Genomic DNA, 26,133 nt, shown 5'->3' on the forward strand with positions numbered 1-26,133 from the left:
TGCTGCTGCCATCCAGTGGCCATATCTAGGCACTACACATCTGCCAAAGATACATGAGAATTGACAGTGGACTCATTTTTAGAACCAGGATTTTGATGTATATACATATATATATATATATATACACACATCAAATGTATGTCTATATATGTCTCTATATATAGATATATGTATATACATACATATACATATATGGATATGTATATACATACATATATGTATATGTATATGTATATGTATGTATATGTATATATGTATATAATGTGTGTGTATCTATATTATATATTTTTCTCTCTTTAGAGCTCTAGATACATCTTCTGTCTTTCCAAAACATCATCATGTATTATATTTATTATATAGTATATTATATTTACACTTGATGCTTGAGGACATGAGGCTTAAAGAGTCAATCGGATTTGATGCAGTCATTTATCTTCTATTTAGAACTTTCAATTTTTTAATAAATAAATCCGCCTTGTGGTTTTAAATTAATGACCTGAATAATCATTCAATTTCTCAATTGATCGATTTACTCAAAAAAAATACATGTGGGAAATGTTTTTGATTATCAAAATATCAATTATCAACAAAGTTACTCAAAGGTTGCTATATGTAAATATTTAAAGTTGAAATATTTGACTTTAACACTTTGTGTACTTATGGAAGAAAATAATGTAAGACTCTACATCACGTTCTACTGAGGTGGATGAATCCTAATCCTTCACTAGGGGGAGCACTTGTTGTCCATATCACTGTCACCCAATCCCCTCGACATATGATATCCTTGATGATAAAAGCAGCCATTTTCAGGCGACTGTATTGTACCCGTGTCATTATCTGCTCTGTGTTATTGTTTCCTGTGCTGCCCTCACGTTGACCCCTTCACTGCTCCCCTGAGCTGTGCTGCTAACTCAAACAGATCGTCGTCTGGAGCCTGGCGAGTTTACTGCACCGCCTGCTGACAGAGATAAGAAATCATGCACCATGGGGCAAACGCCGAGCATTTCTATCTGGGATGAGAAGTGTCGTCGTCAGCAGCAGAAGCTCCTCCGCGATATCCTTTAAACCGCGGCACCAGTGGAATGTGTGAGGAGCTCAGGAGAATCCAGGAGGAGGTCGTTTTCTGATCAACCTCCACTGTCAGTGATATCACTTCTTCTTCTTCTTCTTCTGTCCCTGTGATGATACATTTAAAGGGATAGTTCAGGGTTGTTGTTTTTTTGAAGTAGGAATGTTTCAGGTATTGACAAAGAGTCAGTACCAGTAAACACAGAAGAACAACCATGGCCTAGTGGACATGGAAACTTGGCTCGGCTCGGTTTGAATCCCAACAGGTCAGGGACCTTGGGCACCTCTGAGCAAGGTACCAACAGAGGGTCCACGTCCAAAGCCACGTGCTTGGATAAAGGGGCGGGGCATTTGGTGTAAAAATGTGGTGAAAAACTCCCAATAACGTATTTTGAAACAGCTGACAAAGGCCTGTTTGTTTGTTTAGTTTGACGTCATGTGCTGTTTTCTATTTTGTCATTCAAGTCTTCCACGCTCTAATGAACACGAAGACGAAGGTGTTAAAGCAAAGCGTCTCGTCAGTGAGTCTGCAGGAAGTGAGCTGGCTGCCGTCATCAAACATTCTTCGAGAGGCGTCGGCTGTGCCGGCGACGCTCATCATACTGAAATATGACAAGCATTACACCCTCACTAGCTGACTTCACATTCTCCACAAAAAAAAAGAAAAAAGAAATACCAAAAAAAAAGAATAAAAAAATCCAATCCTGCGCTAGGACACTGATCAAGAGCTGAGCCGTGCTGAATCCTCACACTGTTGTGTTACTGTGGTGGTGATTGGAGGCGGTGTGCTCCCTGTAAACACAGCACAGTTGTCCTCTCCACTCTGAGACACACAGATGAACGAGGACAGCGCTCCCTAACAAACGCAGAGAGAGAGAGAGCGACTTCTCTCTCTGCTCGGGCTGAATGGAGCGCTGATGAGCTGCCATAAAGATTGAGATCTTAATTCTAAATCAGCCAAAGGTGAGCTGAGGCTTTCAGGAGCAGATGTCATTAGCTTCTTTAGAGGCACAGCTCCTGATAATGATACGGTAATCTGTCAGAATGTGCAGCTGGTGATCGGACTGTCTGTAAACAAGCCAACGCTTTATGTGAACCTCTTTATCTGAGGGAAAAGCCTTATTTCACTCTAAAACCACACATTTCCTACACTGTGCACGGGTCATTTAGCATTTAGTTTAAGAAGAAAAAGGGTGTTTTACAAACAAGAGTAAAGAGTTACTGTTAAACCCTCAGTTCCAGTTCCTGAATGGAAATAATTCATTTAGAACCTGGAACAGGTTTTTACCAGATATTTACCAATGTGTCATCAGAACAAAGCACAACAAAATGCCTGAAGAAAACAAGAAACAAGACGAAATGTTTGGTGGAGATTCGGGCGCCGCCTCAACGTAGAGTTTGTGGAACGTTTGGCCCAGAACTAAAGCCTAAACCGTAACCACCAGTGTTGGCTGGTGTGAATCAGAAAGGGAAGATGCTCAAGAGGCTGAATTTCAAAGATTTGATCCCATCAGACTTCACTGAAGGACTGTTCCATTACTGTAAAAGTAAGCTCAGCCGATGCGACGACAGAACACACAGTTGTGCAATGGTTTGCTTAATGGACTTCAACATTGGCAGGTGACTCAGTAAAGGCACCAGTGTGTGCAGTGTCCACTTTGACGTTGGTAGACGAACTGCGAGAGGTGAGACGGAGGTGTTTGGAACCACGACAGACCTTCGACGTGCAGATGAGCGAATTAAACACTTGCCAAATGCAAACATTTCAACGATTCTAATTTATGGCGAAGCAACAGTTCTGTAACGAGTTATATTTTCTCACATGTTTAACTACACGTTTCTTAAGACCGCCGAGACGCGGGACACAGCGGTCTTCGGTTCGTCGATGTGGGCGAACCCAATCCGCAATCTTCCCGCTCTTATCTGTGCCGCGGTGCTTAATTCCCCCACTGAGCGCTAACAGAGCGAGTGGCTGTGGGAGACTAATTGAGTGTCGAGGTTATGTGAATAAAGCCACTCCGGTAATCGTCTGGCTCAGCAGCAAACGGGATGAGATAAGGAAGGTTGAGTTGATGTGGTGTCAAAAAGAGGAGTTTCCCGGCTCTCGGCCGCCATCGCTCTCTCCTTTCTCTGGCTGTCGGCAGAGGAGGGCACAGATAATATCTTCAGGAAGAGGAATGCACACTCAGCCCTTCGTGCTGATAACAACATCATCTTTTGCCACTGAATGGGCATCGAAGCGGGGGGGGAGAGGGAGGGAGGGGGGGGGGTGGCTACATTACAAAGTCAATGACAAATTGTGCAATGTTTGAGGAGCACTGTGCGCCAGAGGAACAGCGTGAGGCCCACTGCATGCAGGCAAAAGACAACCACTCTAGCATATCTAGTGTTTTTCTACAGCGAGAATGAACAGCTGGGATGTTTGAACACGAGTGAACCTGCTAAGAAAAGGTCGTACCGTCTTCAGATGGTTTCAAAAGTAACAGCGAGGCTCTTAAAGCAGAACTATGCAGGATGTTCCTCTAATTTAACAGCTTCAGAGTCATTGGGATGGTTAAATGGCTTGTGAAAAGCAGCCTTGCAAGATCAGGGGCCGCCGACCCGGAGTCCTCACAAAGCCTTGGGTGTTGTCTACAAGATCGAGGCAGCAGGAACGTTAGTTTAGACCGTTCATCGTGGTAGAGCCGGCAAAAAAGGAAACGAGGAAGAGGAAACGACTGAGGAAACACGGATGCCAACAGTGAGGATAAAGAGGTAGACGATGGATGGATGTTTATGGTGGTGTCGGAAAAATATGTACTCCTGAAACTGTAGGTGGAGCTCTGTGGAGAAGACAACTCGCTCTACCACATGCAAATGGTACTTTTATATGGATAAAAGTATTCGTCCACACCTTAGTTAAGTATAGAATTCAGGTGTTTCAATCAGGCTTTGGTCTCTAGAGCCTTCATCTCCAATGGAGGACAATCTGAACTCTTCAGCAGACCACGATATTTTGGACATTTTCTAACTATAAAAACATGGCTTGACTTTGAATTTGGTGTGGAAGAAGTGGACTGACCCACACAGAGCCCTGATCTCAACCCCACGATCTAGCACCTGTGGGATGAACGGGAACAGCGACCGTGAGCCAGACCTTCTCGTCCACCATCAGTGTCTGACCTCAGAATGAATGGACACAGAACCACATAGAAACACTTAAAAAATCTTGAGGGAAGTCTTCCAAGGCGTCCCAATACTTGTGTCCATAAGTGACATCATATACACGAGCTCACGCGCAGCTGTGGTTTGCATCATTCCTTGTCGCCAGCTGTGAAATCTCTGGTTAAGTTTAGTATTCTAAACTTACACGCAGCTCTGTTGGCGGTGGAAATGAATGTGTGTGAGGTGTCAGTAAGTGGGTCACTGCAAACATCACAACAGCAGTTTGTTTTTTTTTACTCTATATTTTCAGCGGATGGAGGAGGGAAAAAAGAAAAGACACCAATAATAAATAATGTATAAAATCATTCCTCCCATGACTCTATATGAAGCTATGATATGACATGAGTGTCTCCTGAAATAGGGTCCCAGCAGGGACAGGGGGAACGCACCTTTGTTGCCGTGGCAACAGAAATACACATGTGGTTAAACTGATGGAATGGTCACAGCCACAAGAGCTGGTTATTTAAGAAAAGGACCATCGAGTGAGTTAGATTTAACCTAAAGTTCATAATCTGTCTTTTTCTTATTTGTTGCTGTGGCTTTCACAGATACGGAAGAGAATATTATTATTATATATATATTATATTATATTATTTATAAATTTGGCAACAAAAAGACTTCATTGTGTGAAAATAGGTGAGAACATTCTTCAATTAAAGTCAGTGTTTGTACAAACACTGAAGGTGAAACGACAAAAACAACAACTTTAAAATGAAACAGTGATTTGTGATGTTAAGGGAAAGCATTATTTATTTTGTCCTCTCTGCACAGACTGTTCGCTAATGTGCGTGTTCTTGTATTTTCTGTCATAAACGCTGACCTTGTCAGGACCAGTGGTCCTCATGCAGACCAAAACCTGGTCCTAATGAGGCAGAACCTCATTTCTCAGGAACTGTAAGGCTAATGTTTGAATTGTGGTTAGGTTAAGGTGGATAAGGCTTTGTTTAGTTTGGAAGTCAATGCAGAGTCTTAAGAAGAATAGCTGCGCAAACATGTGTGTGTGTGTGTGTGTGTGTGTGTGTGTGCGCGCGTGCCTGCTAAATGCTCGTGTCGCGTGGTTCACGGTGTCAGTGGAAGGTTGTCTCCCTCCACTCTGGTTCACAGCCCCCTCCTCACTGAGCAGTGGCTGTGCGCGGTCGTGTCGCGTACCCGGTGCCAAAAGGACCTCACCTCAGGAAATATCGGCTGCTCTCTCTCTGGCTGTCTGTCTCTCTCTGTCTCTCTCTCTCTCCCCCTTTCTCTCTCAGTCTCTCCGTCTCTGTCTCTCTCTCATCCTGCTCTCCCTGGCTCAGCTGAGTGCAAGAGGCAGCGGCGCCGCTGTTGAGGGCAGAGGATTTGAAATGAAGATGTCAGGAGGAGCAGCTGCGGGATGCGGGTGAGTGAAAGTGTCCTGACTGAATCAAAAGCCCACGCCTCTGCTGCTGCACGTGTCCTCCCGTGGGAGGTGGAGGGGGAAAAAAGTTGTGTGTGTGTGTGTGTGTGTGACTTTGTGGAGATGCTGGCATGTTGGGATGCCGGAGCTGCGGGAGCTCAGACGCGGCTCAGACGCGGCGGGTGGATGTGGGTCAGAGGGTGACGCGCGCCGGAGCTGGAGCTGAGCGCGTGTGCTCCGCTGTCTGCTGCTGATGAGGAGTTTGAGGTGTCGTGATGATGATGATGGTGGTGATGATGGGGACAGTGAGTGTGGTACCTGTTGCTGCTCATCAGTGTCCACTGTGCTTTTCTGCAGCAGGTGTTTCGGTGTCAGACACAGTTTTCTGACACACACTGATTTGGTTTGTTCAACATTTACTGTTTCAGATTTGAAACCACGCCACAACACGGACTCTACATAAACTCGCATGCATCAATAAACGCGTTATTTCTCACCTGTAATTGTGTGTAAGAAATGTCACAGAACAAAGAACAATCAAAAACTCTAGGACTCAAATGGGTTTGAAATAAGAGATGTAGGTTTTAATCCATGTCACAGTCACACTGGCTTATGTGTTTATCTGTTACTCTGCAGCACGTGTTGTTAAAAACAAACCCAAACAAGGATTATTCATTTCACACATTGGGGATTTTATGGAGGGAGATTAATTAAGAACATAAATAGTGTACCGTGACCTACAAACAAGATATTGTTGTTTATTCTGCCTCCATAATCTTCCTCATCATCTTCCTCCTCCTGCTGCCCGAGGGAATGAGAGTTTCACAGGAGTTTCTCTAACTGACTTCGTCCTCTCTCCTCTCCTCTCTCCTCTCCTCTCCTCTCCTCTCCTCTCCTCTCTTGTCAGCCTTGTTTGTTCAGTGTCCTTTGTCTGTCATTATGATTTCAGTCTCAGGGCCTTGGTGAGACTGTGTTAGTGAAGACTGTTCTGTTACGTGTGTTCTGTGGGAGGAAAGAGACTGAACTGTGAGTTTAGACTGACGTCTCCTTTGGGTTTTTGCTGGTTTTGCTGAGTATAATGTGAGGTATGAGACGTTTGTATATGTCAGCTCAGATGAGTGAAAAAATGTTGCATTTGTAAAAATAACTTAATTACAAAAAAGTAACTAACTGGTTTCTTTCATTCCTGAGAAAAATCTCTGTTAAATCAGCGGACATTCTTCATCATCATCATCATCATCATCATCATAGATATACTCATGTGAAAAATATTTAACTAGTGGTGAATGATGTGGGTTTTTAGAAATCAGTTCAGCCGATGACCAATAATTGATACAGATATTATATACTGTATATATATATATACACATATACATATGTGTGTGTGTGTATATGTGTATATATGTATGTATATATTATTTATTATTTATATTATATATTATATTTATTTTTATATTTTTTTTATCTGATAAAATAAATCAGTTATAATGTTCTATGTCTCCAGTTTACATTGTATATCTGCACTGCAGTGACATTATATAAAAATATAATCAATATTTTACTTTTTAGTTTTAGTGACATTTATCTAGTTTATGAACTGTCCAGGGTGTGATGTCAGCTGAGATTGGCACAGCAGAAAATGGATGAGAACAAAAATGCATAGTTTGTAATAATCTGCGAAGGAAAATGGAAAATACAGATTAACTGGTTTTCCTGGGAAACTCTCCTCTCTTCTCTTCCTTGCCTCCTCTCCTCTCCTCCTTGCTTTGTCTCCTCTTCTCTCCTACTTGCCTCGTCTCCTCTCCTCCTCGCCTTGCCTTGCCTCCTCTCCTCCTTGCCTTCTCTCCTCTCTTCCTTGCCTCATCTCCTCTCCTCTCCTTCTCGTCTCTTCTTGTCTCCTCTCTTCCTTGCCTCCTGTCCTCTCCTCCTTGCCTCGTCTCGTCTTGTCTCCTCTCTTCCTTGCCTCCTCTACTCCTTGCTTTGTCTCCTCTTCTCTCTTCCTTGCCTCGTCTCCTCTCCTCCTTGCCTTGCCTTGCCTCCTCTCCTCCTTGCTTTCTCTCCTCTCTTCCTTGCCTCATCCCCTCTCCTCTCCTTCTCGTTTCGTCTTGTCTTCTCTCCTCTCTCGTCTCCTCTCCTCCTTGCCTCCTCTCCTCTCCCCTCCCCTCCTCTCCTCTGGAGCTCATTTCTCATGCGTTCCATGTCTTGCAGTTTAAAGCCTTTGATGTTTCCTGGCTGTTGAACCCTGTGCACTGAAGCTGCTCTCGAGTATGTTAATGTTCTCTGATTGACTTATGAATCTTTTAATTAAGCCACTTGTATGCGCTCGGCAGTGTTGTCCCCAGTGAAACGCTATCAGGGGGTCAGAATGGAAGTGTGTGTGTGAGTGTGTGTGATGGTTTAGAGTCTGAATGATTCCTGGTGTGCATGTGTGACTTATTCTTTTTCCTCCTCTGTGAGACGTTCACATCTTCGTCGCAGGTGTAAAGAAAACGCAGTGGTAGAAACAGTTGTGTATGAGGGTGATTAAGACTTCAGCTACACTATATGCAATATTAATGACGTGGGAAAGATATCAAAGGAAGAACCTCAGAGATGCAATAGCCTGAAGTGAGCCTACATTAATAATGTGCTTAATTCCATCAGTGATTAGAGTGTTTCGCCTCTGCTTTCATGTGGAGCCCTGCACTCAAATCAAAGCCTTTTTCAATTCTTCCATATACATTCTCATTTTCTTTTTTTCATTATCCAAGTGTAGACCCCGCCCCCTCCTTTTTTAAGCTCAGTGTCAACAGTATTTAAAATGTCATTGAAATCAACTCAAAGCTGCGGGACACTGCAGCCCGTGACGAGCTCTAGGTGATTACCACGAACAGTCAGTAGGTGGCAAAATGCTCTCAGGGATAAGAGGAGATCTATCACAGAGCTGAGATGTGACAGATGATCAGACCACATGAAACTCTGGCCTTTTGTGTCAGAGGGAGCATCAGGGTCACACTGTGAATACACAGCAACAATAAAAGCCCAAGCACAAATAACTAAAATGTTCTGAAATTCATTCAATTCGTCCTGTATATAAGTTCATTTTGCTTAAAGCTAAGAAGAATTGAAGAAAGTTGTACTTATTTCACTCAAAAAAATTCTGTCATGTAAGAAACGACTTAAAATGATTTTTATAAATTTATACATCAGAATTTTTTTACATTTGCGAACCAGGAGCAGTTGGATTTGGGTAACCATATTTAGTATATCAGAATTTTTCCTTCCTCTGATAAATAAAATAAAAATACTACAGTACAATGATATACAATATTTTCTATAAATCAAACAGACAAAAGCAACATGTTTTGGATTTTTTGTGTGTGATTTAGTAACATTTATCACATTTCTGAGGACAAAAATGTGGAATTTGTAAAAATTGGCCGTTGAATAAATATCAGCCCGAACAATCTGCTCAACTGATAACTATTATATAAGTATAGTATATACTGTTCTGTTAAAACATTATGATATATTGTACAGTATGTTATTAAACTCACTGGGTTGCCAGTCTGAATCCCGACAGGTTTATCTCCGTTACTCCCCATCGATTGTTTAAACTGTGCTTTAGTGCAATAATTCACTTTTTCACACATCCAGAGAAAGTAAAAGTTTACGTGTTGGTGATGAAATTGTCTCTCCTGGTTCTCTGCTGCTGTCAGTGCTGTCACGCACACACACACACACACACACACACACACACACACACGCAGAACCAACTTAAAAAAATAGTCAAGAACAATCACTCGTGCAGATGCAGAGCGTGCTGCAAATCAATCAAAGTGGATAAAAGTGGACACCATGGACGATGACGCTCTTACTTAAGTTGCCCTCCCATCTTAAGCTGTGTCGGCACATTTGGTCCTTGAATTTTGAGGGAATTGGCCCTGGAAATGTCCTTAAACTTAATGTCAAGCAAGGTGTGCACCGGCCGTTAGGTATGACAGCTAATTATCCATTTGGTTCAAATGAAAGGATGTTTATCACATTGTTGCTGAGAGGTCCTACAGACACGGATTTATTTTCATTTTCAGACAATATTTTAGAAACACATTAGACACTGAGATTAGACAGTTGAGTTGTAAAGAATGTGCAGTGAATCAGCTCTTACTTTCCCTGACAGGCAAATCAATATAACAGCAGCGGGGCTGAAAGGCACGGCTCACGGTGCAGAGCAGCAGACAGACACACACACACACAGAGAGACACACCATATTATTTTTTTTAAATGCTCCAAATATTTGTCTCATAATGGCAGAAATAACAACTGTCTGCTCAATGAAAACACAATGTGTTGAGTTGGGTTTATGTAACATACCACATTTTCTTTAAAGTAAAGAAAACCATTGTTTGTAGAGCTCAGGGACACAGGGAGCTCAGGGACACAGGGACACAGGGACACAGGGACACGCTGCTGGTCATCTGCTGCCTCGTGTGGGATTTGAAACACTGAAATCACAAAATGACTTATTTGAACTTGTTGGTGGAGGATCAACAACTCCTATGTTTTCTCTATGGGGTTTGGCGTGGTTTGGTTTCCATTCTAAAAAGGCTGTTTAATGACACAGTTCGATTAAAACAGGCACTGGTTTTATTTTCCTTTTTTAAAGTGAATAAAAATCAATTTTTACCGCCTGGCTTTTTTAAAAGCACAGAATCTTAAGAACTATAAATGCATGGAGGTGTCCTGAGAACAGTTTTACAGGTGTCTCTATTGTGACTATTGTGGTCTATGGGAGAATGGCTTTTTGAGCCACATGGGTAATATTTGTCGCAGTACAACGAGTGGCCACTGGAATTGTTTTGGTCGCTAGTCAGAGATGGAGGTGCTGAATGTTGAAACATCCTTGTATCTGATCATGACTTCCTGGTTTGGTGCTATGACATGCTTCCATTTTTGTCACCGCCAGAAAAATAAAGCGAGGAGGGGGGGGGGGAACATATTCTCCTTCCTCGTACAATGCCATAATTGATACTCTGACAGTCAGTTTCACTTGTGGGCGTCACTGCTTCATGTCTCCTCTTGGCGGCGCTGCTCAAATGAATAAATGTAACTTAGGGGTGGAAGTAACCTGGCTGAAGAATAAGGGATAATGGTGGAGAAAAGCTACGCTAAGAGATGCTCCATCCACGTTCAATACATCGACTTTATGTTGAAATCCTGCACTTTGAACTTTTGAGTATCACAATAGTTGCATCGTGATGTTATTGGTATCGTGGACCATGCATCGTGTATCGTGTATCGCAGTCGGAACCAGTCTTTTCGGAACACATGTAAACATAGATAGCGATTGCCCTGTTTTTTTTTCCCTTCCCTGCTAACCCTGTTATCTACTACAAGTGATAACATAATTAAACACATATGGTGAGGGAGGGCAGAGAATGAGTAAGATGGAGCAGGGAGTAGACGAGTGCAGAAAGAAGTGAAGACAAGATTATAGAGCAGCCTTTGATGGCGAGTCTGTCTGTGGGAATCCTGGTGAGCCTTCAGGGGAAAAGCTCCTCTCACTAAACATCAATAATGAATGAAAGATATCTTGTTCAGTGGAAGGCTGAACATTACTGGCATACTGATTTGTAACCTTATGTAAAAATTGCATGTATGCTTCATTAGCCGGATAAGACGCTGTCACCGATAACAACAGGAGATGAACGCGCGGGAGTGTATGAACAGTAATGAGCCGGAAGAGAGAGAGAGAATAAGAAAAAGCACAGTTACACAGTCACAATGAACTGCTTCTGTCTGTGAGGATGGTCACACTTCTTCAGCGGGTAACAACAGCGGCTGCGTGTTGGACAAAGCTTACGATACAACAGTGCCTCCACAACGTCTGCTTTCTCATGTACGACTGACGACACACTTTTCTGTCCTTCAATGAAGTCAAGAGCACTGTGTAAGATGTATCCTTTAAATGTCTTAGCAAAACCACACTGAGAGAGACACTTTTAAAGGATATCCACTAATTATCATTATCTCCACATCTCCCCTAAAGCTCGGAGTACCTCTCCAATAAATAAAAAAGCTTTATTTTACAGTCTGACAAACTTTACCGCCTGGAAACGGAAGTTTGTGTGACTTTGTAAAAGCACCTTCTCCCAGCCGTGCGGCACGCATGGAGTTGTTGATCCACTGCTGCCTCCATCATTAGGTCCAATATGTCATATTGAAACTCCAGCGTTTGAAATCCTTCACGTTAAATTACCTCAGTGACACAAACTCACCAAAACGACGCAGCATCTGTGCCACGGTGGAGCTTAAAAAATGCTCATTTTCTCTATGGACTTTGGTGAGTTGAAGTGGTTTTGTTAAGAATGGTCGTGACACGGAATCACAACACAGTCAACACCACTTTTGAGACAAAGGGTGAAGCAGCAAATATTAGAATTGTTCAGTAACTGCTGTAAACTTCCAATGACCTCACATTAAAGGACGGTTACGTGTTTTTTTTTTTTTTTTTTTTTTCCATTTTATTTTTGAGTTGCCTGACTCGAAGCCTTCCGACACACACACCTCGCTCGTCTCCTCCTCCAACGCCTCTCACTCTCGGTACAGTATGTTCTCCCTTCTCTATCATCATCATCATCACCATCATCTTCATCATCACTGTGCACCTCCACACTTTTCTCTCTCTCTGCAGTTTCAACACAAGCTCCAGCTCGAGCGCTTATTGATTCCTGCACACTGGAAAAAAAAAATAAAAATTGATTTTCATGAAAGCAAAATAAGCCTCATATTTATTTATTTATTTTTTAACTTTGGAAAAGTAATCTTGTTCTCAGACATAAATATCTAACTTTAAAATATTCCAGCTAATTTAAGCTTTAATTTCCTGTTACATGCAGAAACAATGGTTTACATGAAACCCCAACTGGTTTGTTTGTTCTCTACTGTTAAAATGAATTAATTAAGGTATAAATCATCTTAATCAAGTAAAGGAAGACTGATTTTGAGTGAATATTTCTTAGAATAATCTTAAAAGTTGTCTTTTTTCCCCTCATTTTAAACATGAAGGTAGTTTGAAACATTCTCGTCCAGGTTGAACCCCGCCTTTCGCCTTATCTCAGCTGGGATTGGCTCCCTCTCTTTCCCCGGCGACCCTCGTGTGAAGGCTAAATTGTTAGACCATGAGTGAGTGGATTATTTCTAGTGGGGCTGTCATTGCAGTGACTTTTTGTCGTGGATTAATCACTTGTTCAATTCCCTCACAAAGCTGTCCATGAAATGATTATTCCACAGTCCGCCGTGTGCACGGAGAAGAAGCTGCGCTGATGATAATTCGGCGTGATGGTGACGTTCAGGGTTGAATCAGTGACTCTTTCATGTGCAGCACTCTCCTCTTTACAACTGTTTTAAACAGGGAGGACAAGTGGGGATTCTCTGCGGCACAAGTTATTTGAAGGGCATGTTACTCCACTTTAAATACAGTTTTCTTTTTTTTTTTAATTTGCAATGCAAATGAGGCTCATTCTTGTCTGAATAATCCTCTTGGTTACCTAATACTCTGGTATCATGGTGCTCTGTGGTTTGTTTGTCTGTGGCTGGGTTAAATCACTCGTACCCTCAGTGCTGGCCATTTGCAGCAGCCTATGCTGAATCCCAGTGTCTGATTATTCCATGTTATTATTATTATTATTATTATTATTATTATTAATAATAATAATAATAACGATTATTTGATTAATCAATTATTAATCGATTACTAAAACTGTGTATTTGCAAGAATCGATTTGAATAACATTTAAAAAAATAACAATGTTACAGCATTAACAATACTATGATTTCTTTGTCTACCTACCTGCTATTTAAGTTTTGGTGATAAAACAGACAAAATAATACATGATTTAGGATCATAAATAAAAATGTAAACTTATAACTGCTCCTTAAGTGATGTTTGTTCGTAGCAACAAGAAAAAAAATAGAACTTCTGAAAAATCTGCACCAAAAGTCATCACAAAAAAAGAACATGTTAAATCAATATTCACATGATTGCCCATAAAATCTTTAAAATCATATATATTTGACGTGACAGTAGTCAAATAAGTCAAATAGCTCTATATTCCACTTTGCGGAATGGCTGACGACGTGGCTGACAGCAGCTTTAGTGATGTAAACCTTCATCCACACTCATTTTTCCAGAAAAGCGCTTCCCGTGCATCAGATCCATCACTTCAGCGATAAACTCACCTTCTGCCGCGTCGACTCAGGAGAGCAAACACCGTCTCCTTCAGTGAGGTCCTGAAAAAAACAAAAAAAAAACAAGAATATGTCACCATTATGAGTTCATTTCATTATCAAGGGTCAATATACAATACTTGCACTGCTATTAGAAAAAAAAGCTAAGTATTATTGTCTTTGTTTTAAGGGGAAAATAATCTGCTAACAGAATTAGCAAATTTTGCTTGGATAGAATTATTAAAACTTACTTGTAAAACTTAATTATTTTCAGGCACAAAAACCTAAAAACAAGTCATTTTATTTTAATTTCTTTCTTTGTTGTTGCAGCCTGTAGTCGATGCACTTCAAACCACGCGTTCTATGGGTTAGGCTTAGGAAAAGGTCTATGGAAATGCCAGGATCAACATATAACATTAACACTGGTTTACACCTGAAACACTTCACGAATTAACCCTCAATTACATCCTGACAAAATACACAATATTGATTCATATAAATCTGGATCATATTTTCCGTCCAGTCTTTCTGCCGAGTGTTGTCGGCGCGTTGTCAGTTTCCTGTGCTGCAGCAAACGCATCAACGGGGCCGACACAGTTGTCTGTTGAAGGTAGTTTTTATGTGCTGAACTTTCTCCTGCTGTCGTGAGAAGAGAACAGGTGGAGCTTCCTCCTTCCACTGCGGCACAGTTGCTGTCAAACTTTCTGGAATGTGGATTTATATTTGATGTAATAGTTGAGAGGTGCATTGCGGTAAACTTCTAACAGCGACTGTAACAAGAGACAAACCTTCCACTCTCTCCACTCTTTCTCTGCCGCGCTTCTTCTTCCCACTCTCATCTCACTCTCACTCCCTCGCCTCTTTCCCTCTTCCTCATCCCTCTCTTCTGAAGTGAGTTTATTTATTTCACTTCTGGAAACAACTGAAACAGCCATGGTGGAAGACAATGTTCCGACACACTCGATGCTGTTTAATGCAGAAGGCAGGCAACTTTAATTTTACGTGCACTTTAGTGCGACAATGATATTTTCATTTTAATGCAAACAAAAGCAAGTTGTCTGCATATAATAAACTCAAGTCAGTGATCAAGCTCTTTCTATTTCATGTTTCTTTCTGTCTTCATTAAGCTGAAAGTCTAAATTGATTTTTCAAAGTTTGATCTGTTAAATACCAAACTGTATTTCTTCAGATCAAAGATACTGGACTGGAGCACGATTCTAAACTCCAACATCAGAATGTAGAATCTCTCAGACTAAGAAACTTGTAACTTTATCCTAAAAGATAATTAAAAGGTTATACAGTTACACAGATATATATCGTCTAATCCAGTTTGTTTTCACAAGCTAGTGTATGGAAAAAGTAGGGATCGGTCCAGAATCACTGGATCGATTATAAGAAAGACAATGGAATAATCGCTTATACATCACATGCTTCATGATGCACACATGGTAAAAATGTAAATAAAAATAATCATGTTGTGGGCTGTTTGTTTCTTCTTTATGGGAGAAAAATATTAGTCACACTGTTGGAGAATATTGTCTTTGAACATCAGCTCAAATGTGTTGTTTGTTTGAGTTCATTATTGGACTGATATTGGTATCAGACACAAAAAAAGAGATAGAAAAAAAAAGATGCATTGCAATTACTATAGTCATCGTATTTGGACAGTTATGTATTCACCAAATTCACCATATGTATTATTTTGTGTGAAATCCTCTTCAGTCTGTGACTCTAATTGCGTCTTTATTGTGGACTGAGACCAGGTGAAGGAGTCCAGTTGTGGACAGTGTCCCTCTTCATCCTTTGGAGGTTCTACTGTGAGTTGTTGCTGGAGAAACATAAACTGTTCACCAGTGACACCCAAACAGTAGGGGTTCCCCAAAAGAAAAGTTACAGATATGGCTGTAAATGAGCTGTGACATCACAGTTCTTTAAAAAGTGAGTCCACACGTAGAAACGCTGCTGTGCATCTTTTCCCCCCGTCATCCACATGACCTGTTTAAGCGGTTGGTTTGTATCTGTTCAAAGGCAGCATTTTTTCTCCAAGCTTTTGTCTTCATCTCTTTGATAGCAACTTTTAATAGTGTTGCGTTCAAGGTCACTTGAATACACAAAGTCGCTTCGTCGTCTGGAGAAAAACCTGGATAAACTTCTTTCTTGGAAGTCAAAGTAAACACAGTGGAATTGACTGTGACAAACCTTTTTTTTTTCGTCCTCCTGGGTACATTTAAGGAATTAGTTGTTGAGGGTACTTGGCAGGTAGCTTGTCCTCAGCATCACCATGAACCTGTCATAGTTATTTGGTGGATTTTGACTGTTTCATCTTCCTTTTGTCTCTTCGTGTGATCCTGGTCATCAAGCGTCTGTTGGGGGAGGGACCTTCTGCCGCAGGACTCTTTTGGCGCTTATCCACTGTACAGTTATAGCACGGTTCGGAATGGCTCGACTGTACTTGGTTTTTCTGATGCTGATGCTTTTTTATTACCTGCGGGGTTAGGGTTAGATCTTTCAGATCTAGCAGTGTGGTTCTTTCTTCAAACTAACTTCACTGTGGTCGTTAAGAGGAAGAGAGAAGTATTTGTGCTCCAAACGAAACTAAACGACAGACTTTAGAGGTGATGGGTGATTCTGGCTCTGCTACTCTAAAAGGTGTATCTAAAGGCCAAGACGCTAAACCCGACATTGACGTCGTGTGAATGGGTACAAAAGACGAGCGATAGAAAATGTGCTGCACACAGATGCACTCCATGAACGTGTGAGTGAATTTTGAGTGAATGGGTGAATGGCAAAGACTGTAGTGTAAAGTTGCTTTGCATGGTCAGACAATTCGTCGCTCCTTTAAATGAAATTCTCGTAAGAGCCTCATTTTGCTCATAAGAGTTAGCGAGAGCGTACAAGATGCATTCAAGAAACCTGCAAATTTCATCACTTCTGCAAACACACACTCCGAGCACAAGCTTGCTGCCCCCTTGTGGTGACAGATGCACCACTAGTTGGTTAATCATCAGTTGATCGGAGAAGTATGGAAATGTACTTTTTGTTTTTTTTATCAATCATTAAAAAACTACTAATCAATAACAAATGTTCTATTTCGTAGAACAGTGAGAGATGACAGAGTTATGTGGTGTCTATGTCGTTCACTTTCACATTTACTGTATGTTTGAGACTCAGAACAATGGAAAAGCTCCATATCTGTGAATACGAGGTGACTGCCTTACATTTACAGTTGGCAGCTCCAAGAAAGAAAACGCACCATATCATGAACCATTCTGTAGCATAACTCCATCGTCATCTGCGTCACTTTGACTAGTAATTTGCAGCTGATGAAATCCGGGGCTGCAGGTTGCAGCGGGACGTTGTGTGGCGTGTTCGGTGTATTTCTGTGTTCACAGCCGGTGAGTGACGATTCACCTCTCACTGAACCTTCAGAGTCAACAGTTGCCAGAGTGGCTTTTGGAAAAATCCGCTGCCACACTCTGCCAAGTGTTTGTACCCATCCACTGTGTCTGTTGAGGGAGAAGTGTGTGTGTGTGTGTGTGTGTGGGGGGGTGTTGTTGTTGTTGTTCCTGGCATCTCACCGCTCCCCTCCCCCAGCTTCTCAAAGGCAACAATGATAAGAGGAGGCAGGTGGGTTTGAGGGCTGTGGAAATCCTATCCACACCACCAGTTTGTGGAGTTCGAGCCATTCAGTATGTTCCTGAAAATCCTCCCCGGTGGAGACGGGCACAGGGAGCAGAGTGTCCACGAGCACGGCACTGGTCCTTAAATGTCACTCAGGGTGAATTTGTCCTTCATGTACACGATTCCAGAGGTCAGTTAAGGGCACAAATGGAGGCTTGTTCAAGGCAAGGACACGACTCCGCTCACCGTGCAACTCTTGTCCTCTTGGGCAGTGGGTCAGACCATCTCTCTGTCTATTTAGCAGTTCACACGACCATTCACTCTCACACTCACACCTATGGTCAATTTAGAGTGTTCAATTTACCTCTGCTTGTTTTTGGACTGTGGGTGGAAACTGGAGATGCTGAAAAGCCCTTGTTCCAATCAGGTTATAAACCCGGGTCTTTTTGGTGCAGGGCAACAGCGCCAACCATTACTATTACTACCATTAAATTATATGTATATAATAAATAATCATCAGTGGCTTTGTTGAGGGTTGTAACTGCACACATGTGATTTGCTGGTGTTTCCATTTTTAAACTCCTTCTCATTCACATGCAGAACTGTCATCAACACTCTGGTTCAGGGATTCTTCAGGTTAATCTCTTTACCTGAACCCCTCTGTTGTCATGAATAAACCACTTAACTTAATATTCCCTCTGCCCCTGATTGAGCGCTGGTGTTCAGTTAATAAAGAGGAGAGAACATGAGAGCTTTCTCTTCTCACGGGCTGATAATCCAAAGTGAAAGTGACAAGATACCATGTTTTCTTTCTTAGTGTCATATTACAGTTCATAACCCAAGATGATTTAATGCCACTTAACCTGACTCCTGGCGAGGATACGCAGTGATTCAGGTAACCTCATCAGTGGATTTAGGAGCGCTGTTTTTAAGAGTGTTATCAACAAATTCACACAGGGAAGACATAGAGATTTCCACAATTTGGGGAAATCTCTGTTGTATTACAGTCATCCTCCTTACTGAGGAGGTTAAAATGCTTTAAAGGCCCAGTGTGTAACATTTAGAAGAGTTCATCTGCAGAAATGGAATATACTATACCTTTAATGGTAGTTTTAGATGACCTCTACACTGTATGCACTGTATGAACTGTGTGAGTGAATTTTGAGTGTATGGCAAAGACTGTAGTGTAAAGCTGCTTTGAATGGTCAGACCATTCACCGCTACTTTAAATGAAATTCTTTATAAGAGCATCATTTTGCTTGTAAAAGTTAGTGAGAGTATATACGAGATGCATTCAAGAGACCCGTTAAAATAAATACAGTGGTGTAAGTAGGCTGAGAAAAGTCAGCTACGGACTTTACACATATTTATTGACTAGTTGACTGTAATTAGTTTTATTTCATTTATTATTAGTTTATTTGCTTCATTTCGACGCTCTCCAGCTTAAAATTCCTCAGCTCCACTCCGATCACATACCCTGATATAAACAGTGTAAGAGTATTTCTGATTTTCCTTTGAGTACCACCAGAGGAAGCTTGCGTACCACTGGTGCTACACGTACCACAGTTTGAGAACCATGGCTTCAGCTCATAACCCTGTTCACACACGTTTCCCACCAGTGAAAGTGCTTCCACACCGATGCTCCCTCCCAGTTGCCGACATGACTCAAACTGCTCTCACCTGTTCACACCATGATTCTGTCTCTTTCCCTCCTCATCCGCCTCACGTCAGGGCTGACAGAAGTCATCACCTCTTCTGAGGCTCCTGACCTGGTGTAAGCAGTCCAGTCACGTCCCGCAGGCCCTCAGCGCCGTCTTAAACACCGCACAGATCATCTGGCCGCGGCCGCTTTGATCTCGCAGATGCAGCGCCGGGCTTCTCACAGGCAAAATCCATACTAAAGCCTTTGGACTTCACAATGCCGAAGCAATCTTGCAAATGATGCCGGGATATGAGGAGCCTTTCAAATGGATGTTTGATTTCCACCTCTTTAGCAAGAGAGACTCCTGAGGCAGGCAGGAAAACACAGAGAATAAAAGGAGTGTATGGCTGACTGGGCAGCCCACAGAATACAAATGGCCACCTTCATATTTGGCCCTGGAGAAAAGTCTTGCATGTGCACCAAAGGCTCTGTGATGATCTGCTGTGAGCAGCTTTTGACAGCAGTCTCCAGCTTGTCCTCTGGGTGTGTAACGTATGATGTGACTAATGATGAGCAAAAATGTTATTGATCCCTGTGAGCTTGTTGTCATTGTGTTGTAACAGGATACAGCCGAGGAAAAACGGAGCATAAAGAGGAGAAGACGGGAGCAGGATCATATGTAAACAATTAAATGGAGCGGAATCACGGGCATCACAATTTTTTATTGGTGCGAAACTAAAGGTAGCGGCGTAAATAAATGCATGAAGATCATATTTATGGATGTGAAAGGCATTAAAAGATGTATTCTGAGCCATTACTCCTCTGGTACTGGAATAAATAAATACTGTGATGTAAAAATCACTGATTTTCTCTATGGACTTTGGTGTGAGAGAGTCAAGAGACGTACACTTCAGGTTCCAGTTTAAAAAGGCTGTTTATCACTGAGGTAAAGCGGGGAACATATCCCTGAGATAGTGTAGACTTTTACCAAAGAAACTGTGCATGCACCGGAAACGCTAGTTCCACAGCGAAAGACTCCGTCTCTAAATAATAAACTCAACATGAAAGCAAGGAGACTAAGACAGGTAATAACCAAATAATCACCAAATAACTAAAATATGAAGGGAATAGAAAGCAGTAAAATGAACAAAAATAACATGTGAATGCAGAGAACAATGTGACTATTGTAACATATGAAGGAACAGGGCAAAACAGGCGGGTGCAGGCACTTAACTATGTGATGCAGAATGAGATGAAATGATTTCATATCTGCTTTCACCCGACGCTACACTCTAATGGTCACTTATTTGCCTCAAAACAAAATGAAGACGAGTATCAAAATGGCTGTATACAAAGTTGGGATATGTAATGAAAGTAATATCTTTGTGTGTCTAATGGGGTCCTCAAGAAATATGGCTGTAAACAACTGAAAAATGGGCAAATGGATAGTGTGCAATATGTCAGAAAACAGAACGTTTTCAAGAAAGTAAAATCAGCCTCGTTTCTGGGAAGTTGTCAAAAAATGTTTTGCACTAGAAAATAATCTAATTTGTCTTAATAAGATATTACAGCTTACTTTAAGCTTTAATCACCAGTAACAAGATTGGTTTGTGTCCAAATATAAGCAATTCTAAGGTATAAAGTAAAGGAAGAGTATTTTCTTACATGACTGAATTCGAATTTTTTTTTCTCATTTCATGGCACATTACTGTGTGAAAGTAGCTGCAGATTTACAGACCAGTTTTAGGAATTCAAGGCAAGCAAAATTTGCTTACTCCACTGGCAGATTTTTTTTTTCTCAAAATGAGAAATTTTAAGTCAGTTTAAGAATATTTGGCTTATTTCTACTTGGGTGTTTTTGTGAGGGACTGTTTAAAATAGCCGTTTATGGTGTCAGTGAGGGGACTGTTGGTCACCTTTACACCTGGCATTATGCGTTTTCTGTGATCAGATTACAATCAGATAACGCCTGACCACTTGTAAGTACAGGTGTAAATACACCTGAGACACAGCGAGGACAGATCGTTATCTGATCTGCCGAACCACTTTGAGAGGTGGTCGGAGATGCGCTGAAGTGTAAATGCAACAAGTCTCCGATGCGTCGAGGTCAAGGTCATCTGAGGTAGATTTGGTTTACAGTGAAGTGAGTTGGCTTCCTCCACACACACACACACACACACACACACACACACATACACATGATGATAGAGTGACAACATTGCTTCATACCATTGTATCGTTTGGTTTGGCCTGATACGAGAGGCTGAAATTCACTTTGTACTTGGTGGGAGCCATCATTCAAAATGTAACCAGCTATCCTCTGTAACTGGTAATCTGGTTTCTAGGGATTCTGGGCTAAGCCGTGGCTCTCCAATCAGTCTACTAGCCCACTTCGGCAAAACTCTCCTCCGCGCTTGTCAAGGACGACTTCTTCTCCTTCTTTGAGAAGCAGAGAGGACTCCATGCCATAGCGTGATTTCCCGTGCGGTTGTTATGGCGACACACAGGACGTGACACTGTAGTCTGCTGCTGGAAATCTTTGCAGACGAAGAGAGGGAGGTGACATAAGGGGGCGGGGTGACCGTGATCGGATGGTAATCGGATTGTTAAGTGTGGAGACGCATTCTAATACCAGGCGTAAACGAGGCCAGTGTCACACTGTATGACTCTGTGTGTGTGTGTGTGTGTGTGTGCGTTGGAGGTGAATCAGGTCTTTTGATGTTGCTGGCGTTTCTTTGATTTTCAATACTTACACTGAGTCAGACAAATTGAATGTGGTGCATTGATCAAGTCAGGATTGAAAAGAAACCTCCCTCTCACACTCTCATCACACACACACACACACACACATATAGAGAAATGCTGATTAATGGCATGTTGCAGCTGATGATAGATGGTGACCTCTGCTTGGCCTTTGCTGTTGTCACTGTGAAGGAAGCCATGAAGGCTACAAGGATTCACTATGACGGATGGACAAAGGAACACAAACCAATGATCTTTTTTCCCATCCAGCCCAAAGCCTCTCAGTCTGAATAATTCAATTTGTATCCACCAAAGCTGCATTTGTCATAGCTGCTATATGCTCTCGGGCTTTTTACCCAGCATGCTTTGCTCACTCCGCTTTGATTCAAACCCCTCTCTGCAGGTTTGAAGAGATCAGTCTGCGCATGGTGAAACCAGGCTGGCGGTATTTTACAGCGTTTGTGTTAAAAACTGTGTTTTTCCTCATTTCATTCTGAATCAACCAGATTGTGGAGGAGGTTTGAGCATCTGTGTCACAGCAGGTCTCAGTTTATTGCACATCGACTATCAAAGGCCAAACTCGAACGTTCATTCATTAATGTGGAAGTAGCAGGATGACAGACCTTGTCAGCTTTTATTTTACCAAAACAAATGAGTAGCGGACGCGGTTCTGAAGAGGGTGAAAGGTTTTCTACTAATGTTCCACGGTAAATTTCTCTGAAGTATTAAAATGAACATGAACTAATTGAAGCTCCGGTACATAATTGGTATGATGAAAAACAGGGAAGCATTATCGGCTTTTACATTGCAGGGAACATAAATGGGAATAGAGTTTAAAAGGAACAGCCACAAGTTGCATTCAAGGAACCTTGTTACTCTCATTACTTCAACAAACAGATAAGCCTGCTATTGATGCTGCTGCTGCTTCCTCCTTAGGGTAAAAATATGCACTACTATTTTGTAATGATATGCTGAAATGAAAAATAAATAAGGTTGCAGTGCTCACCTGGTGAATGAGCAGTGATTTGAACCTGTCACTTATGACCCACATGTGCTATATCATCAGCATGTGTTGCACAATGTAAATGGAATAATTTCTCCTCTATGCCAAGTGTAAAAAACAAAAGGAGCAACACAGTATCCTGGTATCCAGACCATGGAGCTCACACTGCCGCAGACTCCATTCATCGTTTCAATCAATGGCAGCGGTCGAGGTGATGTGTCCTCGGGGTGTGACTTCATGTGTCATTATACGAGCCTTAAAACAAAATCAGAGTCTTATTCGGACTGAATGACTGACTCTCACAACAGCTGGTGTTTGGACCTAACTGTCACTCATTCATTTTTATAGCGGCGATGATCACAGTGAAGCAGTAACAGTGTGTTTAGAAGAACACAGCGCATCAGACTGAGGCAGTTCATTCTACAGCTCTACAAGGGCTAGTTGTCTTTTTATGGCCTCCAGCGTTGCTGTGTTTACAGCCAGGTTAATTGGCAAAACAGCCCATTTGTGCGTGTTAGTGTGATTTAGCACCTCGGGTTAGCCACAACGGCGCGGCTTGAGAAGCGGCGGAATCTATCACGGCTTGGACTCGGTCGGACTCAGAGACATCAATGTAAAACACTCAGTTAAATGCAGGAAAAGTAAAGGAGGATAAACAGGAGCGGTCCCCTGGTCTCCCTGATGTCCAAACCTCTGCGCTACAATCCCGACAAAGCTCTTCTTCTATTAAAATCTGCTTTTTTAATTCTTTTTTTGTGTGAGATGAACCCGCACTTACAGCAGCTGAGCGGGCGCGTGTAGATACTGTGTGCACTTACTAAATTGACGTTGGTTTTATATAAATCTACAAGTCACTACATGGAGCATATCCGCACGTCAGTTTAATCTACGGCTGCGTTCTTCTTTCATGGAAACTCCCGCGTGGCGCTCTTGCTCTGGTTCCGTGCTGTTGCAGACGTCCTGCTGCGGAGCCATTTGTCTTCAGAGATGATTCCTGTGCCATTTAAATGAGCATTAAGGCGCGAGGTTTTGCCGAGAGACCGGCAACGGCGGCAGATGGATTGCGCCTCAGAAGTGGCTGGAACACTGTTCCGCCTGCCTGGATTTGTCAATGTGAAGGAACCTTTCAAAGTGAATCAATGGAGAGAGGAGGGATCGCTCTCGCTGAGCAATCACTGCGCCATAATTGATAAATTTCCTATTTTTTCAAACCAAATGTCAGCCATAGATTTATTTCCACATTATGATCAGTCTTTCATTTGGTATATGAATGATTAACAAATTATATTATGATGGTGATGATGATGATGATGAGAAAAAAAAATGGCTTATTCATTGTGGGAAAGTTTTCTTTTCAAGGAGCCTGACTTATAAAAGTGACATTCATACAGCACTAACTCAAAAACCTTGTTTGTGAACGTGTCAATTTCTTCTTTGTCCGCTTCATTTTTGGCAGTGACGCACATTCCTGGGTCTGGTCCGGCAGAGGCACAGGCGAACTAATGACACCTTTCCATTAAACAGTTCGAGCACGGCTCGGCTCTGCACGGCTCGACTCAACGTTCTTTTTCTCCTGGGTGGATTTGTTTAGTACGTGCTCTGGCGAGGTTCTGTAGACCAGATAAAAAGACTTAAAAATCGTGAAAACACGTGTTAATCTCCAACATTTAGCAAAGGAAATGTCTAAAATCTCAAGTCTGGTGTATTCAGCGACAGCCGTGCTGAATTTCAGTTCAGTGACTGTGTCTGACGTCGACACGTTTGTGCGTCTCTGCGTGAGTTACTGAGACAGAGCGCGAAAAGGGACGAGCCCAGCCGAGTGAATCAAAGCTCCACTCGAGCTGCAGTAACATGAAATAATATCTCAACCATTAGACAAGAGAAATTGTGACTACTGAGTCCGTGGCTACAAATGAATTGCTGTATGTAAACAAACGGATCAGAGGACATCAGCTGTCTCCAAAACTCACTGAGGACAGGTTTGATCAGGAATGTGGACACACGTGTCCTCGATTAACCTGCGTATGTGGTTTCTGGGATTGTGAGGACGCGTTTCAGGACCTGAACTTCATGATCTGCATGTCAGCAGAGCACTCAGGACGGATTGCTAATTCCCGCATATTCCCACGACGAAGAGTGTTTCAAAATTTGGATTCCCTTCCAAAGCCACTGTTTATACACATATACATTATTTAGTCATTCTCCACCACCTCAACAAGGCTAAAGTCTCTTTTCAGAAGCCATGAGAAGTCTCCTCTCAGGCTATGTGGAGAAGAAAGTTTCACAGACTGCATTGATTCAGTGACTTTTTAATCTTCTGACGGAGTGAAGCCGCGGTCAGCGGAGGAAGAGAAGGAGCAAGAGATAAACAGAGAGGAGAAGATAGATAATAGAAGCCGGTGAAACAGATGAAAGCGGTGTTGTGTGTTTATGCATCTGCGCTGCACTTCTAATAGATACATTCATATCACCGTGCCAAAACCACTAATTCTCTGAGGGCTGAACTTAACTGGAAAAACTAAATCCACGATTCTATGCGCGCTTTAGATGATGCAGACTAAAAAAAATAAACAATATTAAAGTATATAAGTGAGATGATATTCAACGTGAGGTAAATAGAAGTTCACAGTAATATCCTGCTGAGCCACGACTGGGATTTCATCCCTCTGAGGTGTTTTCACGGTATTTATGAGCGTCTTCACCCATGCAGCCACGTTTCCTCACACATCAAGGACACAGCGGTGCGGAAGAAATAAACAACAAAACAAAACACCACAAATAACAAAGAGATTTGTGATTTAGAAGTTTCACAAAGCTCGGCCAAGAAAAATTCTCTTCAGATTCGACAGCAAGCTGTTCCCAAAGAAAAGCGGCGGCCATTTCGTTCATACTGTACGTTCTCCTCAGAAATGTTTTAACATAATATGCATTTTAATTTAATTTAAACACAGAAAACTCTGTTACCGCATGTATATTCGTACATATACTCTTTTTGGATATTTCTTTTTACCACAGAAGAGTATGGGACCCTATATGGTAGCTTCATGGACCTTAATTTTCCATATCTATCCATCCATCCATCCATCCATCTTTGACCGCTTTATCCTCCACATGGGGGTTGCGGGGCACGCTGTGCCAATCGTCACTGACTGGAAAAGGCGTGTCACACCCTGGACAGACCGGGAGTCAGACAAATAGCCATCCACTCTTCACATCTACAGTGTCCAATTTACCTAATCCCTATATTGCATGCTTTTGGACTGTGGGAGGAA

General features: G+C 42.0%; 1 protein-coding gene across 1 annotated transcript in view; it reads left to right on the forward strand.

The window, feature by feature from the left end:
• The first annotated feature begins 5,336 nt into the window (after positions 1-5,336).
• LOC131447638 (retinoic acid receptor beta-like) overlaps positions 5,337-26,133 on the forward strand; it is a 132,835-nt gene continuing 112,038 nt past the window's right edge. The window contains exon 1 of the mRNA XM_058619538.1: positions 5,337-5,647. The gene's annotated coding sequence lies outside the window, so the exon portion shown is untranslated. The remainder of the gene's footprint in view (positions 5,648-26,133) is intronic.

The sequence above is a fragment of the Solea solea genome, chromosome 20 (assembly GCF_958295425.1).
Source record: "Solea solea chromosome 20, fSolSol10.1, whole genome shotgun sequence".
In the NCBI taxonomy this organism is placed as follows: Eukaryota; Metazoa; Chordata; class Actinopteri; order Pleuronectiformes; family Soleidae; genus Solea; species Solea solea.